An 18,614-nucleotide genomic window follows, 5' to 3' on the forward strand; every position below is an offset into this window, starting at 1 on the left:
CATCAAATTGATCACAGTTTTTAATCTTCTTCACTTTAGGGTCTTTTCCTCTGGCATCAATAACTACAGTCCCTACACCAGCACCTGACTGGGCCAAAAATATTGTTCCAGGGCCACCAGGTCCAGCTAAAACGTAAATATAAAAATAAATGAATGTGGTATGATTGCCAATGAGACAACTCTCACTAGAGACCAAATATTGTTGAATTAACAACTATAGGTCACTTTACAGCCTTCCACAATGAGCAGAACCCATACTGCATGGTAAGCTATAAATTAATGAGTATAAAGTATACATATGTTCTATAACTGTTTAGAGCTCCAGATAAGCTGCGTATTTGCGTGATCACGCAATACAAATAATTAAAAACCCAATGCAATTGCCCATTGTAGGGTTCAATAACCCAATTAATTCAAAGGAAAACCCAATTATATGCCAAAACCATGAGTTCTTAACGCTTTTATTCGCTATCGTTTGCGTTATTAACCCTTATCTGATTACAGTCGTCGCGTAAATCTATTTTTATAATATTTATAATTGGAAATGTCCTTTCGTTCTTAAAATAGAGCCCTGCATCAAGTAGCTGTAATGGGTCCCTGTTGGAATTTTCCGTTGCTCAATAGGTACACGTGTTTATGAAAACATTTCGATCTTCTCGGCGTTTATCCAATTAGCGTGTGACATGGTGTCATATTTTTTCGAATTGCTCGGGATTTATCATAACATACAATGAATTAAAACGAAAGTAAATGTCCGATAAAAATATTGAATAGAAGCATGTTTTCGGCTTCCTTTTGATAGCTGAGGGAAAGTTATGATGATAACAAGACTCAGCTAGTGATTTTAGGAAGCGTCCATTGAACGCACGGGCGTGTTTGAAGGTACGAGAACATTGCTATAGAACGATAAACACGGGGTTTCGTCAAAAACGAAATCAGTTGGAAAAAGTGAAAGGCCAAATCAATAATGACATGATATGTAGTTGGAAAGCGTCGGAAACCAAAAGTTCTGATAAGGGACAACTTAACCCAGATTTATGTAAATTTAAATAAACAAAAACAGTTTATATATTTTTTTTTCATTTTAGTTGATGAATGAATACACATATCCGTTTTTTACGTCAAATTATGCAGCTTGACACTTTCTTTGTTCTGGTCTAATTGTTCTGGATGCTTAAGATAGTTGTCTTATTGGCAAGTGCAGTATAACATTGTCATTTATTTACTTGATGTTGCAGAATTATTTGTAAATCTAAGTTGAATGTGGTCTCCATCATTAAACCACCCTATAAATCTCAAGGTTTTGGGGTATATCTTAAATCTGGGAACTACTTTTTATTTTTATTAAAAAGTAGATCTGGCAAATAGGTGAAAGGACTGGCAAAACTTTCTTACAGCACCTAAATTTCACATATATTACATAAAAATCTAAACACTTAACCACACCTACCCCAACTATAAACTGTAGGGTGATCATATGGGATCTAGAAAGGCAATTAGTTACTGTCCAACTAGTGACACCAGCTGCAGTTTACATAAGTTTTGAGAAAATACAAAACTGACAGAACGTTTAAAACGGGACACAAATTAAACGTACAATTGCTCGTCAGTGAATAAACCAAATAAAACAGCTAAGCACATATACAAAGAAAGAAACACATTTAAGATGGAAACACATCTGTGGTTGATATAATGTGATTATAACATGCCTAAATATTCAATATTGTGTTGATGAAAAAACCCAATACATTAAGGAGCTTGGTGGTGAAAAACCCAATTTGATATTTGCTTGAGGGGTGAATTGGAATTGATAATGCAATTAAAAAACTTTATCACCCAATAACATAAAAAAAATGGTGGGTAAAAACCCCAATTTGTGAATTCTTATCTGGAGCTCTGACTGTTACAATGTTAACCATTCCAACATATTCAGCAGACTAGGAACCACATAGTGTTCTTTGGTTACAATTAGTGGATTGCCCCTTAGGGTATTATCTGTCCAGATGTCAGTGCTCTACACTAGTCATGATTTGTAACATTGTATTGGGCATTTAAATATATTTTTAGCCTAAACATTTTGTAACTGCTACAGAAACTAAGGTTAATGCTTTCATCAAAAAAGTTTACCTTGTATGTTTTGGCATAGTTGCAGTCAAAAAGGTTAAAATATAATCTTGGAATATTATGGAAATTTCTTATCTTGTATGGGTTTTTTTTATAATGAAACTTGATATTGCATAATTTTTTATATTTTCAACATTGTTAATACAATGTAACTCACTACAACTGAAATATATATCTAGCACATCATGGATATTTGGAATACCTTTCCAGAGGCCGAAGAAGGGGGTGTCACCCCAAATTCCCGAAAAAATAAAACATTATTTCTCAAATCCTGAAAAAATTAATCACTAATTCCCAAGTCCCGATAAGTGTAAATCCTGAATCCCACTTAAAGTAAAGGCCCAATTCCAAATTCCAGCAAAAATAAAGGCCCAATCCCTAATTCCTGCAAAAATCAAGGCCAAATTGACCTACATCTTGAAATGGGTCCTTCTGACCCTCTTTCTAGGATCTACATGTACTGTTTAAATAAAGTAACAACAAACCCCTTATTTCTATAACACATTTGGTTAGATTCCCATTAAAAGGATTTTAAAAATTTGAAATAGTTATAGTAGTCTCAGAAACAAATAATTCTATCACATTTAAAATGTGAAGTCTTTTCTGTTGCAATATTTTTGCAACAAACAAACACATCGCAAAAAATTCTAAATTTACACAGTAAATTAATGATAATTCAAATCATGATCCCTGCCTCTTAAATTTTATATTAAATGAATAAAAGGAAACATATAGTACTTTTTTTCCCCTGTCATGTTTGTAAGTATGCTTTTGAAGCCTGTGCAATGTTTTTTTTATGTATTTTTGGATTACCTATACTTATTATGAAGCATGAAAATGAGGTCAAGGTCAGATTAACCCTGCCAGACAGATATATACACCAAGGTGTTGACTGAATATAGATCTAATCACCAAAACTTAATTGTCATTGATCAATGACCCATGAAGAAGAGGTCAACATTCCATACACCAGATTTAGTTGACCTACTGCTTCTTTTATCTTAGATTAAGTTAGAAACAGACCCTTTTAAAAAAGGTCCTACCAGAGACATATATGTATTATATGTCTCTGGTCCTACTAAATACGCTTTTGCTGTTTCTTGTGTTAACAATTCAACATCCCCCCTTTTTTTCTTGGAAAACCAGAAAAATTATCATGTTAAGTAAGAGATTTTGGAAAATTTACTTGTTTTGTATATCCAATAGTACTGAATGCAAATTATATTTTGTTTTGAAAACTGCGCCACTCTTCTTGAGTTATCGTCCTCCTCGGATATGACTTGTTACCAATTAAATACAATATTAACAACGCATGAAAATGTGCATTTAAACGGTTCAAATCATACCTGCCAACTGTCACTATTTGCAGGGGATTTCCCCCATGGAGGGTCCCAAATGGAAATTTTGAAAGAGCAATTTTGTCCACAATTTAAAACAAAACAATCAATTTACCATGGATATTGGATTGTAAAAGTATGAAAAAGCAAATAAATAACATTAAAATAAATTTGAAGGACCCTTTAAAGATTTTTAGGACTATGAGAGCCATCTTGCACATAAAACCCCCATGGGCATTTTGAAATGTTGGAAGGTATGGTCCAAATGTGTATAAAAAAAAATTAATAGTAACCTTCTAGGCTTAGTCTCAACAACAATTAAAAACTAATCATGTGGTCGGAACATTATTATTTCACTACCTTGATAGTACTTCCACGAACGACTATAACATGAAATAAAGGAAGACTAAGTCAGTCGAAACGAAATTGTGACGGTCCTTCAAAATCGCTTACGATTTATTGTATTCTCCAAAGTGTCCGGTCGGAATCGAATCAAATCAAATATTTTTTTTTCATTCATTTGTGATATCATTTGTTTCGACTTGCAAAAAATAATTATCGAATTTTACCTTTAGCTTGATGATTAATTTTGGATTTACATTGTACAAAAAATATTCAAAAAAGGCAGTGGCTATTCTGCCACCCCGGCAAAATAGCCTCTAAGGTGCTATTTTACCGGCTCCGGCAAAATACCGATTTATCTAGAGTTTTGCTATTTTGCCGGTCTATTTTTCAGATTTTTAATCAGACTATATAAAAATAAACTATTTATGCACAAATGATATATGTGGCTAGATGTCAATTACTCTTAGTAGTTGAAATTCTTGAAGTGGAAACATCCGATCAAATGGAAGCACATGTACAAAGCGAAGTTGCAGATCTAAATGAACAATTGGTAAGCATAACCGATGGTCAAAGTAGTGAAAGTGGTGAAATCGAATTAGAGAGAGATGACAATAAACTCGAAAATGATTTATTGAACTCTACAGAATCGATTTCGAGTATAGTTTACCACCCACAATGAAAAAGCGGGAGACCAAAGGGATTTACACAAACTGTAACATGTGTAATAGGATTACCCAAAAAGCGGGCTCGAAAGAAAAAATGCATTCCTTTTGATCAAAAAGTGTCTAAAGAGACTGACTTGATTATATTAGTTTGGTTTGTGGGAAAAGAAATACGGCAAAGTCAGCGGTCTGATGATAGAGGAGGAACACGTAGAAACCAGTCCTGAAATAGTTTCAAGTTCGTATCTAGACAAAATAGTTAATATAAGATTCATAAAGAAATGTTGTACAGACGATGCATGGAAATCCAGGGGCGTAGCTACCCGGAGGCACGACAGCACGTGCATCCACGTCGTTTTCACCAAAAAAAAAAAAAAAAAACAACAGAGAGAGAGAGAGAGAGGGACAAAGTTAACATATAGGAATTGGTCTTTCTATGTATGCATTTTAAAAACTACCTCAAGAATAAAAGCAAGAGGAATACACATGCAGCGAAATTTTTAATCCTGTAAGACATGTATACATACAACAGGTGTAAACTTTGCGGAACTTTTTGTATAACGGGCATTGTTTAGAAAATACTAGCTACATAGTTGTCGGTACCACCACCATACCGTATACTCGCCTTGAGGGAAAAAAAAGCATAATCCCTTTAGGGTTAACAAAAAAACTTGAACATTATTATTTTCCGCTTCGCCTCAAAGCACACATCTTACTAGAACGAAGACTCTTCAACTCGTATTGATCAGGAATTATGACTGTTGCCTTGTGAACTAGTTAAAAATTTACTAAGTATGTAGGTCTTGACAACACGAATAGTTCATTTTCACATCAGGTCAACGGATTCTCGTCCTGGTGTCATGTAATATTTCAGTGTTACCGGACATTAATAACCATTCAAACAATCAATAGTTTCCGTATACTAGTAGATGAGAAGTTGATACTGCTGTTATAAAAAAAGTACACATTTTCAAGTACATGTATTACGTTTTTATTTATTTTACAAAAAAACATCTTGTATATAGATTCGATAATTCGAAGTCGTTTCTGTATGGACCGGCAATACGAATGGTTGATTGTAAAAGCATTTAAATAAATTGTTCATTCTAACTCGTTTTACTGGACTATTTAGTCGTTCGATTTTATAATGAATTCGCTGTCCGAGTCGGACACTAAGCTGCTGATTTTTTTTCGAAAGATACATCAAACTTTTAATACACGTATCTTCACTGTTATCATCTAGATATTGTATTTGTTAATTAACAAACCCAGATCATGAAAAAGATCGTGATCAATTTAAAGTACCATTCCCTATGAAAATGTTCATTAATTTCAACTTCGAGAATTCCTAACTGCGTAAAATTAGAAATTCCTATCTCTCTCTTGTAGAGCTTACCCACAAATGTTTTAAACATCTAAATACATATGTTAAGCAAAATATTGGAGAATATTGGAGAATGTGTCCACCAAGTATTTGTTATCCAATGATGTTTATGCTAACAGAAACTCCACATATAGTATTGTGTTTATGTTTATTATTTGTTTTTTATACATCTACTTTGCTCAATACAAATACTAGCATATGAAACAAATCTCCATGATTTTAAAAGCTCTCACGGCGTATAAAAACGCAAACGACAATGTTTAGTCTTCATTCTACTCGAAGTTAAACAAATAGATGACAAAAAAAACACAACAAAAATGTACAAGTTTTATTACGGTTGTGATTGTTTTGAAACGCTTTATATGCGGACCTTCCGGGGGGCTTCGCCCCCCTGGCCTCCTACCAGGGCTTTGCAGTGGACCTACTGGGGGCCTTAGGTGGCCCCCAGACCCCTCGCCCTTTAGTTTGTGACTCCACTTCATTAAGAAGGTAGCTACGCCCCATAAATCTATTGACAGCATTTTTTTTTATGAAAGTTGAATATAATGTTTATATCTGCAATTTTTGCAAAAGTGATGCAGACGCAAAAGAAACAAGTGTTATGTGCAGTTCATGTCTGCAGTGGCAGCATCTTTCTTGTGCCAGACTACAACATGCACCAAAAGCAAGGCACTGGTTTTGTAACACTTGTAAAGCATTTTGAGGTTGTTGAATGTTACTTTTTATTTCAAAACTAATAGGATATTTTTATTAAAAGTTTTAATATTAGAATGTCGATTTTTTATATGGGTTTGCATTCTTTGCTTAATGTGTATTATTTTATTTTTTTTAAAGACATATTTTTAGAGACTTCCTGTTAAAGTAAAGAAAATTAATTTTACTATTTATGCATTTTTAAAAATGTTTTAAAAAAGACATATTTTTAGAGACCTCTTCTTAAAGTAAAGAATATCAATTTAAATATGCACGCTTAGTATAAATGTTTTAAAGAAGACATAGTTGTTTAGAAATTTCTTATTAAAGTGTATGTTTCTATATTTTTTCTATTCTGAAAATCTTAATTAAAACCGGCAAAATAGCAAAACTTTATATAAATCGTTATTTTGCTGGAGCCGACAAAATAGCGCTAAGGAGTCTATTTTGCCGGAGCCGGTAAAATAGCACCTAAGAGGCTATTATGCCGGAGCCGGCAAAATAGCCACTGCCTTTAAAAAAATTCCTAGTTTTAGAAAGGAGTCTTTCTCCCTTCTCTAACACTTTTATAGCCTTTATTTTTTTCATATTTCGAAACGATGAAGATGTACAAAGTTGTTAATTGATCAATTATGTTGAAGTGTATAAGGCAAGAGCGAATTTGAACGGTGTAGTATAACTGAGGTGTTATGCACACCTTAGTTATGCATTACCCAGATTATGACACAAACAGGTCTCTGGTAATAACATATATATTTTGCCTATGTTATGTGTTAAAACATATTGTTGTCACTGATTTGTTTGAAGCTTTATTTGCACTAATGCAATATCACAGAATCTAGGACTATTATGCTGACCCAGACAGAATATTACACGCTAAATTTTTAAAAGTATGTCCTATGAGAAATAGTATATGTTGCTATACCATAAAACAGAAAATGCCCCGGAACAAAAACCGTAAAATCAAATTCTGATTAATGAGATATCAATCCCGTCGCAATATTCAATATTATATATATATATATATAACAAAATACACACAGCCGAATAGATAGAAGCGGCAGACAATCTGAATTATTGCGAGTTTTATCAGACTAGTAAACTTTCATTTTTCATATCTAGTTGAAAATCTGCAATCACGTAAACTTTAATATGCAGATTAGACTGGTTATATAAAATAATGTTATACATGCTTACCTGTTGTTGTGCTGCTACAGGTTGTTGGTGGAACCGATACAGTACCTGTAATATAAAATATGTTAATCGTCAGTTTCCTGATGCACAGGTCGATCACAAACGATAGCGAACACACTTAATAGTGTTTAAGTTGAGTAAAATTCTCGATTAAACTAATTTTCTATTCAATTTTAATATTCAATGACACAGTCAATCATTGCTGGGACTATTATACTAATTAGTATAATAGTCCCAGATCATTGTTATTATTTTTTTTCATGAAAACGATTCAAACATATGGAAGAAGTCAGCTCCGACTATAAAGATAACGCAAAGAAATTCTGGTCTTATATCAAGAGCAAAGGTCAAGAATGGACAGGAGTGGCACCGTTAAAAAACAAAATGGGATTTCTGCAAAGTTACAACAAGAGCAAAGCTGACATTCTAAACGACCAATTCCAGTCAGTATTTACCAAAGAAAACCTTAATAACTTCCCAGATAAAGGAAGAAGTCCATACTCCACCATGAAGGCCATAAAAATTAGCACCAACGGAGTCCACAAATTGTTAAAAAACCTGAAACCTCATAAAGCTACTGGTCCTGACTCAATACCATCCTTTATACTTAAAGCAGCAGCAGAACAACTTGCTCCTATACTCACAGACCTATACCAAGCATCATTGAACACTGGCGAAGTCCCGCAAGATTGGAGAGATGCCCATGTAGTTCCACTTTTCAAAAAAGACGAAAGACACTTAGCATCTAATTACAGACCAGTATCTCTAACTTCCATCACATGTAAGGTCTTAGAACATATTGTACATAGCAACATCATGGACCACTTTAACAAAAATGAAATACTAACTGATGCACAACACGGATTCCGCAAAAGACGATCATGCGAATCCCAACTCATCATAACCATCAACGACATTGCATCAAAATTAAAAAAGCAGCAGCCAAGTAGACATCATCCTGCTAGACTTTGCAAAAGCATTTGACAAGGTACCACATCACCGCCTACTACACAAGCTGGCATACTATGGCGTCAACCCCAAAACCAACAAATGGATTCGCTCCTTCCTACATAACAGGAAGCAGAGCGTAATACTAGAGGGAGCCGTCTCCACACAAGTACCAGTACTCTCTGGTGTACCCCAAGGCACAGTCCTTGGTCCATTACTGTTCCTGGCCTACATTAATGACATGCCAGAAACAGCATCTACATCAGAGACCAAATTATTCGCGGATGACAGCCTTCTCTTTCGTACTATCACCAACTAATCTAATTAAAATATAGATCTCGGATTTCGTTATACTACGTTATACTACATACGAAGATCTAACAAGTACCCTACAAGGTTTCACTTTTGTGACCTTATATAACGATATATTTGACCCCAGAAAGTATTTATATCGACCAATCAGAATGCTCCTTATAAACGCGACCTAGGAACATGTTGAAGATGGCGACGTAGAAATGGAAAAACAACATAGAAAATGCATTAACTGAAATTTTGCCTTAGTACAAAGTGAAAGAATTGAAATTTGAGAAGAGACAAATTTTGGAAATCAAAGATTGCATGGTCAGGCTTCCAACATGCTTCAAACGGGCTATGGAAAGAGTTTACATACCAGATTATGGCAGATATCTGCTACCCGATAATCAAGTCTGCATTCAAAGGTAAATTCTCGAAAATAGAGTATTAAAGGTTGACATTTTTCTATCATTGGGCAACTTCTCGAGTGTTTATTAAAAAAAATCTTTGTGGAGGATTCACAGTGTACTTTAAAAAAACATGACAATATCCCAGAAAATACATTGCAACTTGCAAGTCTTCATTCTCCTACCAAAAAATTATAATTTACAAAGTCAATGAAGATATGGGATCAGATAAATCTAAATTCATTGGTAATAGTATATAAATCATAATGTCATCTTATTAATGATATTCTACTGTGTACTTGCAAAGATATACATGTATACTTATGCCAGCACATGCAGAAGAAGTTTTAATATCAGCATACTTTTCTGTCACACACTGATACATGTTGATATCATGTGGTGCTCCAGATAATTGTTAGGGGAAATTTTCTGCCAAGAAAGAAATTAATTGTTCACTATTCTTGGACTCGGCTACAGTGGGTCAGAATGGCAATTAGTGTTTCAGTGTTCATTAAATATTAGTTTAATGCTTTGTGAGAAAAATAACTTCATCCTGTTTATGTACATATAAAAAAGAAGATGTGGTATTATTGCCAATGAGACAACTCTCCACAAGAGACCAAATGACACAGAAATTAACAACTATAGGTCACCGTACAGCCTTCAACAATGAGCAAAGCCCATATCGCACAGTCAGCTATAAAAGGCCCCGAAATGACAATGTAAAACAATCAAACGAGAAAAACTAACGGCCTAATTTATGTACAAAAAAAAACAAACGAATAACAAGTATGTAACACATAAACAAACGACAACCACTGAATTACAGGCTCCTGACTTGGGACAGGCACATACATACAGAATGTGGCAGGGTTAAACATGTTAGCGGGATCCCAACCCTCCCCTAACCTGGGACAGTGGTGTAACAGTACAATATAAGAACGAACTATAAAAATCAGTTGAAAGAGGCAAAAAGTGTTACTTTAACCGTTCCAGAACAAATGGTATAATTGCTGAATTTTTCATTCCATTCTCTAACTTTAGTTTGCCTCAACCAAATGTTATGAAACTTAAACACAATACTTATTACCAAAAAAACTCAGATCAAGCACAAATTTGGGTAGCATCACTTTTACCGTTCTTCAGTTATGTCGTTTTATAACTTTATATGATCTGCAAGAGTGGGCATCATCTGTGTCCTGTGGACACATTCCACATTTATTGTAGTCTTTTATACTCAAATATTTAGCTTTAACTACATGATTGAGTAACTTTGCAGAGGCGTATTTAGAGGGGGAGCACAGGGGGCTCAGGCCCCCTTTTTTGGAAAAATTTGGTTGTTTATATAGGGAATCACTGAAGCATGGCTGTACAGGCCCCCATTATGAAGAAAATTTCTGGGTCCGCCACTGCTTTGTTTTCATTTGTAACATTACTAGTATAAATAATTTTGAAGACTTGATTAAGTAATTATGCTCTTGACTGATAGAATACTCTATCTTTAAATTCAACATGTCTAATACATATACTTGATCAATATATAGAACAAGACAGTCGAGGCTATCTCTATCATAGTGCATACATGTATGTTAAATTGTTCAGAAAACAACCAACCATCAAACAAAATCAATAGGTATCTTATAAGATTAATGTCTGGAAATGATGATGCTAAACAAAAAGTAAAAAATGTGAAATGAAATGAAATACAAGTTTAAAGATTTGTGTACAGATTCTGATAATAAATACATGTATGTACAAATTTGATTAGGGAATCCACACCTCAAGGACTAATCCCAAAAAGGATTACTCAAGGGCCAGTGTTTTTATTTCCCCAAAAAAGGTTCAAAGATAAGAAGATGTGGATCCTAGAAATGGATTCACAGTGTCAATTTATAAATTTACTTTTAGATAACCTACATGTATATCTGTAAGTAACATTTATTTAATAAAACATTCTGTCATTAACCAGAGGAACATATCAATTAAAATGTGTTTTAATAAACACTAGTATCAAGTAACAGGGTATGTACATGTAGGTAGGGAAAACCTAAACAAACATGCATGTACATTTTTTCTTCATCTTTTAGTCTGGAAAAGCTAGTAATAATTATTAAAGAAAAAAATTAAATGAGTTCCTCTGAAACGGATGTTAAATAATCTTAAATAAGCTTTATAATGGAGTCAGCATTGTTTTGAAATCAGAATATTCCATAAATATATTTAAATTGATATTTCACATGTTTCAGGAGCAGACATTCTTCCCTGGTCTATATAGCTTCATTGAAAGGAATCAGACACAGAAAGTTTGGGGAAATGAAATTGAGAGTCACTGTGAATAATTCACACACATGCTAGACATAAAGAAATGGCCAGACACAGGCTCAGCTATAGAATCTGTATCAACTGGAAGCAACAGCATTTGCATCAGAAAACTAAAAAGGATGTGAAAAACATGAAACATGCATTTGGAAATGTTCAGCCGCCAAACAAATAGATATGCCAGGAAATGCAAATTGTTTGCTAATATAAATGTCAGTGATGTCTGTACAAAAGCAAAGATATAAAAGCCTTTTTCATTTATACATGTAACAGTCATATACAATACAGATTTAAGACCATCAGACAATCTTTAAATCTTTGGAAGCCACAGTACCTAGTCCAAGACATTCCATATTTTCAACTCGTTATGAAGACATATTTGACCAATCTGGTTTCCATTTATAGAAGTTTAAAAATAAGTTCTACATGTACATGACATGATGATCACCAGCAATGAAGGTGGTATAGGATATAATATTCAAAGTAGAGAAGTATAAAGTGAATTTGAACCTCACACCATAATAGCATTCTGCACATTTTGGATCACATATGGATCAAGCTGTTGTACTTGTGAACTAAAAGATTGTTGCTTGGTTGTTGTCAGGTACATTGTACATGTTGACAGTGCTATACGTCTATTAAATAAAATGCAGTTCAGAACAGTTATATTTTAGTAATAGATAGATTTCTTCTGTCTTTATTTGAACGGATAAACCAGATAATTACAAAAAAAATTTCTGACAACTATGTCTGTTCTGGAACTGAAGACTACCTTCACTTTTTGTATCTTCCTTGTTCATTTTCCTCCAGATAAATTACTGACTATCATCACCATGAGGCTTATAACATGTATAAGTAGGCTTAATTCCTCCAAGGTCTCCAGTTATGTCCTGTCTGTGACAAAAGTTTCAGAATACAAGACATGCAAGACATGAAATGCTAATCGGACAACAACATTTACTATTTATATGAAGTTTTATATTTCAGAGGGTAGAAATCATGGATTTGTCATACTTAAAATCATAATCATGATAATGTATAAGGAATCCTTATGTTTAGAAGTTTCTGTCAAGACATATGTCCATTGTCCTTATTCCATTTTCATTGTTCAGTGCTCCTTAAAAAACTACATGTGTAGTGATTTTATCAAGTGAATTTGTGGCATATTATAAGTAATACGATATTTGGTATACAAAGGTTTACATGTGTTGTCAGACGGGGTTCAACTTGTCTCTCAATTTTTTGTCGAGCCCCGGGTTCTCATTAAGGCGAGTCCTGGACTCATCATAATCAGTCTGGACTCATCATTTTCAAAACTTGCGAGTCCCCAAGATGCATGAAAATTGTAAAATGTTGTATCAACTGAGCACATACATGTATATCACCATTTTATCACAAAAGTTAAAAAATAATCAAAATTTTGTGTAATTAGGGATAGTGATGCGGCGGCGTTAACTCACTTCTTAAAAGCTTAATATTGCAGAAGGTAGAAGATCTGGATGCTTCATACTTTGTATATAGATGCCTTATGATATGAAGTTTCCGTCTGTCATATATGTCTATTGTCATTGACCTCATTTTCATGGTTCAGTGACTACTTGAAAAAAAAGTTCAGAATTTTTGTAATGTTAATTTCTCTCTTATTATGAGTAATTGGATAACTATATTTGGTATGTGCGTACCTTGCAAGGTCCTAATGCCTGTCAGACAGTTTTCATTTGACCTCGACCTCGTTTCATGGATCAGTGAATAAGGTTAAGTTTTCATGGTCAAGTCCATATCTCAGATACTATAAGCAATAGGTCTACTATATTTGGCGTACATGTATGTAATGATTGTAAGGTGTACATGTCCAGCTGGCAGGTGTCATCTGACCTTGACCTCATTTTCATGGTTCAGTGGTACTAGTTTAGTTTTTGTGTTTTGGTCTGTTTTTCTAATACTGTATGCAGTAGGTCAACTATATTTGGTGTATGGAAATATTTTACAATGTACATATCAGTCTGGCAATCAGTCTGGCAGGTATTATTTGACCTTGACCAAATTTTCACGGTTCATTGCTCAATGTTAAGCTTTTGTGTTTTGGTCTGTTTCTCTTAAACTTTAAGCAATATGTCAACTATATTTGGTGTAAGGAATGATTGTAAGGTGTATGCATGTATGAATGTCTGGTAGGTATCATCTGACCTTGACTTCATTTTCATGGTTCATTGGTCCATATGGAATTTCCATGGTTTGGTCTGTTTGTTTTATACTACAAGCAATAGGTCATCTATATTCTGTGTATGGAATGATTGTATTAAAGGTGTACATGTATTTACGCCTTGGTTTATCTGACCTTGACCTCGTTTTCTTGGATCATAAATGTTAATGTGATACTTGTAGTAAAACTTTATAAGTAGGACTATCAACATAAAATCAATGGTCAGTATAGTAGGCGAGACATTTCAGCGTGTGCACTCTTGTTTCAACTTATAAGTCTACAGATATCTAAATAAAAAAATAAGGTATATACATTAGGTAAAAATAAAATCAAACAAAAGACGGTGTTCATGTGACCCCAACCTCATTTTACCCATCAGTGATTAAGGTTATTTTTTTTGTGCAAATTAATATATATTGTGGTTAATTCCATTTCTCAGATTCTACACAATGTATATAAAGCAGTAGGTCAAAGTTTACATATGAACAAGAAGAGATACTATACATGAAACGTTTATATATATGTTAATGATGATGGATAGCTGCTTACAGTCCAGTGGCAAATTAATATGCATATTCAGGACAAGAATATGTTTATGTGATGTGAATAATAACCCTGCTTTGTTATAGACCGACAGCATTTAAAATAGCAAAAAATAACTAAATGACATCTAGAATGAAACCTACATGTATATATAAGGCTTCAATAGAAGGAAAGGCAATTGTCTATGCAATATGTCAAGCTCTACTCTTTAATGTGTCTATAAAAGTAGTGAATAAATTCAGAAGAAATATCTTGTTCATTGTGTCTGTGATAATCATTCATGTACATGTACATCACATCACTGCATGTACAAAAATGTACCACATCTATTTTATATAGATCTGTCATATGCATTTAATACACAATTCTGAAAATAAAAAAATAAAAACTATAGGCCATGCAACATGTACTACAAGTATACAACAGGGTTTATACTTGGTACAGGCACATGAAATGTGATTGAATGTAATGAAATAGTTTTTGTGTCACCTGAGACCATTGTTGCAAAATGTGACACTTAGGGATTACAATCAGCATAATTGTGCAGCAGCATAAACTATTTGAATAAAGTTTGATATTTCAGAAGATAGATGACCTGGATGTTTTATACCTTGTACACAGATACATTTTTGTGTACCTTATATGTGTAGTCACTAAGTTTCTGTCCAACAAATGTCCATTGTCCTTGACCTAATTTTTATGGTTCAGTGACTGCTTGATTAAAAATTATGCTTTTTTTTCTCATTTGAAATTTTCACTTTACAAATGTATTATCTCAGATTCTATAAGCAATAGGTCAACTATATTTGGTGTATAGAATAATTGTTAGATGTACATGTGCATTTTGGACTAGCAGTTTTTATCGAACCTTGACCTCTTTTTCATGGTTCATTCTTTAGTTGTTGTGGTTAAGTCTATTTCTCAAACTAGCAATAAGGCCTCTACATTTGGTGTATGGAATGATTTTAAGGTGAACATGTCCAACACAGGCATTTTTTTCTGACCTTGACCTTTTTCATGATTTATTATTTGTGATTTTGGTCTATTTTGCAGACACTTTGAAGCAATAGGGCCACTATATTCTGCATATGACTTCTGCAGCCCTTCTATGTCAAGTATATATTGATCTTAAAAAATGACAGGTTATTGATAATTTAGTTTATTGCTTTCAAATTTAAAATTTGATTAAAAGGTAAAAAAAGCTAGAATTTTCATTTTGGACTAAGGGAGCTACCATTTGATTTTTATGGGGGGGGGGGGGGGGGGCTAGGATGAAAAATTTTGTCCTGCATTTTTTTTAGTTGTAATATCTGTCCTGCCTTTTTATTTTTCACTCTATTCGGTCCTGCCTTTTTTTTAAGTTTATCCTTTTTTTTTTTTACCTAAATTGTCATCCTGAGGCCTTAAAAAAGAATAGGGTTTGTTTGCCCTAACCCTATCTACCCATATAATAGCTGCCTACTCAAAATCTTTTATTGTTCTGATGTGAAATTTTTTTTTTTTTAATCAGATAGGCATGAAGACTAAAAATCATCTGACACTTCAATTACTCTTTAGAGAAAAAAAAGAAAATGCCTACCTACCTACCCACTGTCTCTACCTTTGGGTAGGGTTTGGGCAAACCAAAATATTTTTAAGTGTGGCTTGACTTTTTTTTTTGCAAGTGTCTCATCCTGCCTATTTTTTTCAAATTTCATCCTAGCCCCCCCCCCCCCCCCCCCCCCCCCCTAAAAATCAAATGGTAGCTCCCTATACAACTTTTTTCAAATTAACTTGGATTTTAATAAAACTCTACAGCTATCTCAATCATATATTGATCTTACAAAATGCAAGGTTATTTGGAAGTCAGGTTTATTGGTAACTGTAAATGTAAGGATTTATTTAAAAGGTAAAAAAGCAAGAATTTTCAGTTCGAGCTAAATTCGCAGCTATCTAAATCATATATTGATATTACAAAATGCCTGGTTATTAGTCCCCTACCGTCAAAGTCAAAGGGGACTTTAGGTTTGCACTCTGTCCGTCTGTCTGTCTGTCCATCTGTCAGTCTGGCAAATCAGTTTTCCACACTTTTTTTCTTCGTTCTTGAAGATATTGATTTGGTTTTTGGTGTATTGTTTTATCATGACAAGTTACAGATCATGTTCGAATTTTATTTATCAATTATTATGTCAATGATAGACTAGGATTGGTTTTTTGTATATATGTATCTGCTTCAGCATGGGAATTGTTTAGGAAATACACATGTATTTAAATATATAGCCTACTACCTAAGATTTTTTTCTTACTAGATATAAAATAAAAGAGCCACCCCCCCCCCCCCCCCCCCCTGGATCCGCCACTGACAGTGCTATAGTGTACAGTTTAAAAGTGTTTACTGAATACTGTACTCTTTAATTTCCACGATTACGATCCGACCTCAAGTCATAAAGCATATGAGGCACATCTGAAAACTTTGACAAACGTCACATATTTCAAAAATTCATGGCTATAGTTACAATATGACGACGAAAGAGATTTAAAAACTATTTCCAAACGATTAACAATCGAAACGATAAATTTTAAGTCCCATTGTTTTTATTTTTGGATACCCTCGGGACCTTTCAATGAACCTCATTCAAGTAAATATGTTCCGCGTGCGCTGTTCAGATTGGATAACTAGAATTCTGATTGGTTGAAAAAGTCACATGCAAAATCCTTCAGAAGTGAAACCTTATACGGGTAGTTGTTAGATCTTCGTATGTAGTATAACGTAGTATAACGAAATCCGAGATCTATATTTTAATTAGATTGTATCACCAACCAAGCAGACAGTGAACTTCTCCAGAAAGACTTATCAGCATTGGAAGACTGGGAAAACAAATGGCAGATGAGTTTCAATGCCAAAAAATGCCTTGTCATTAGAATATCACCAAAAAATCGACCAGTGATACAAACATCATACCAACTACACGGTCATACTCTAGACACAGTGGAAGCGAGCAAATATCTTGGAGTAACCATCAGCAACAACCTAACCAGGGACAAACACATAGACAATACAGTAGGCAAAGGTAATAGAACGTTGGGATTTATACGTAGAAATCTCAAAGGCTGTACAAAACCTGTAAAGGCAGCTGCATACGTATCCATGGTAAGACCTGCAGTGGAATATGCATGCACAGTATGGGACCCAACAACCCAAAATAAAATCAAGGCAATTGAACAGGTACAGAAAAGAGCAGCACGATTTGTGAATAACAACTACACAGACCGAACACCTGGCTGTGTCACAAATATGGTCAAAAATCTAAAATGGGAAAGCTTAGAAGAACGGAGGAAAACAAACAGACTATGCATGCTATTCAAGATCCAGCATGATCTTATAGACATAGACCGTCACCAATATTTAACTCCAAATGATAACCGGACCAGAGGTAAAAACCGCTTCTACCAAGAAAGAACAAGTACAGACGCCTACGGCCAATCTTTCTTCCCGAGGACCATCAGGGATTGGAACAACTTACCAACATCAGTTTCATCGGCCAACACCGTTGAGGGATTCAGAGCTGCCCTTAAGGCATGCTCTGAAAGGAAGTAGGAAACACCAGTTGTACATAATTTTAATTGTATAATATTGCGAACGTTTTAAATGTAATTTGTAAATAGCCAAGAGAGAACTTTCTGTGTTGCCTGACACTGCGTAAAGTTTTCGCGCGGAACCAATAACATTCAGTTTTGAATCCGGTTCCTTACCTGGAAGAAGAAGAAGAAGAACATAAAAAAATAAATATACCATAATTGTTGTATCCATACAGCTTTACCGACATACTAATACCATTATTCCACGTCTGAGGATAAAACCGTATCTTTGATGTGTAGATTGGCGCAACAAGGTCGTTGTAAACGATGCCGTTGTTATCAGTATTACCGGAAAACCCATTTGATGGATATGATAGAGTAACCTGGAATGTATGTTAACGTATTTTTCTCATTTGGTATACAAATAAAGTAGGAATAAACTTTAAAATAATTTCAATTAATAAAGATATCTAATTTGTTCACTATTTTTTTCATTTATTTGTAATTAAATCTCTGTCGTTAGCCCGGACAAAATATCACTTTTTGCCAAATATGTTAAAATAAAATGATACTGAACAGTTGAATTTATCATCAACCAATCAA

General features: G+C 34.1%; 2 long non-coding RNA genes across 2 annotated transcripts; one reads left to right on the forward strand and one right to left on the reverse strand.

Moving 5' to 3' along the window:
* On the reverse strand, nucleotides 1-18,484 carry LOC127726760 (uncharacterized). Its single transcript, XR_007993680.1, has 3 exons — nucleotides 18,226-18,484; nucleotides 7,743-7,787; nucleotides 1-126 (listed from the first exon to the last, which is right to left on the reverse strand). It is a non-coding gene; the product is annotated as an uncharacterized LOC127726760 (long non-coding RNA).
* On the forward strand, nucleotides 9,018-12,373 carry LOC127726752 (uncharacterized). The gene is made up of 2 exons (XR_007993678.1): nucleotides 9,018-9,406; nucleotides 11,635-12,373. It is a non-coding gene; the product is annotated as an uncharacterized LOC127726752 (long non-coding RNA).
* Nucleotides 18,485-18,614: the final 130 nt, after the last annotated feature.

Source organism: Mytilus californianus, unplaced genomic scaffold (assembly GCF_021869535.1).
Source record: "Mytilus californianus isolate M0D057914Y unplaced genomic scaffold, xbMytCali1.0.p SCAF_1, whole genome shotgun sequence".
Lineage (NCBI taxonomy): Eukaryota > Metazoa > Mollusca > Bivalvia > Mytilida > Mytilidae > Mytilus > Mytilus californianus.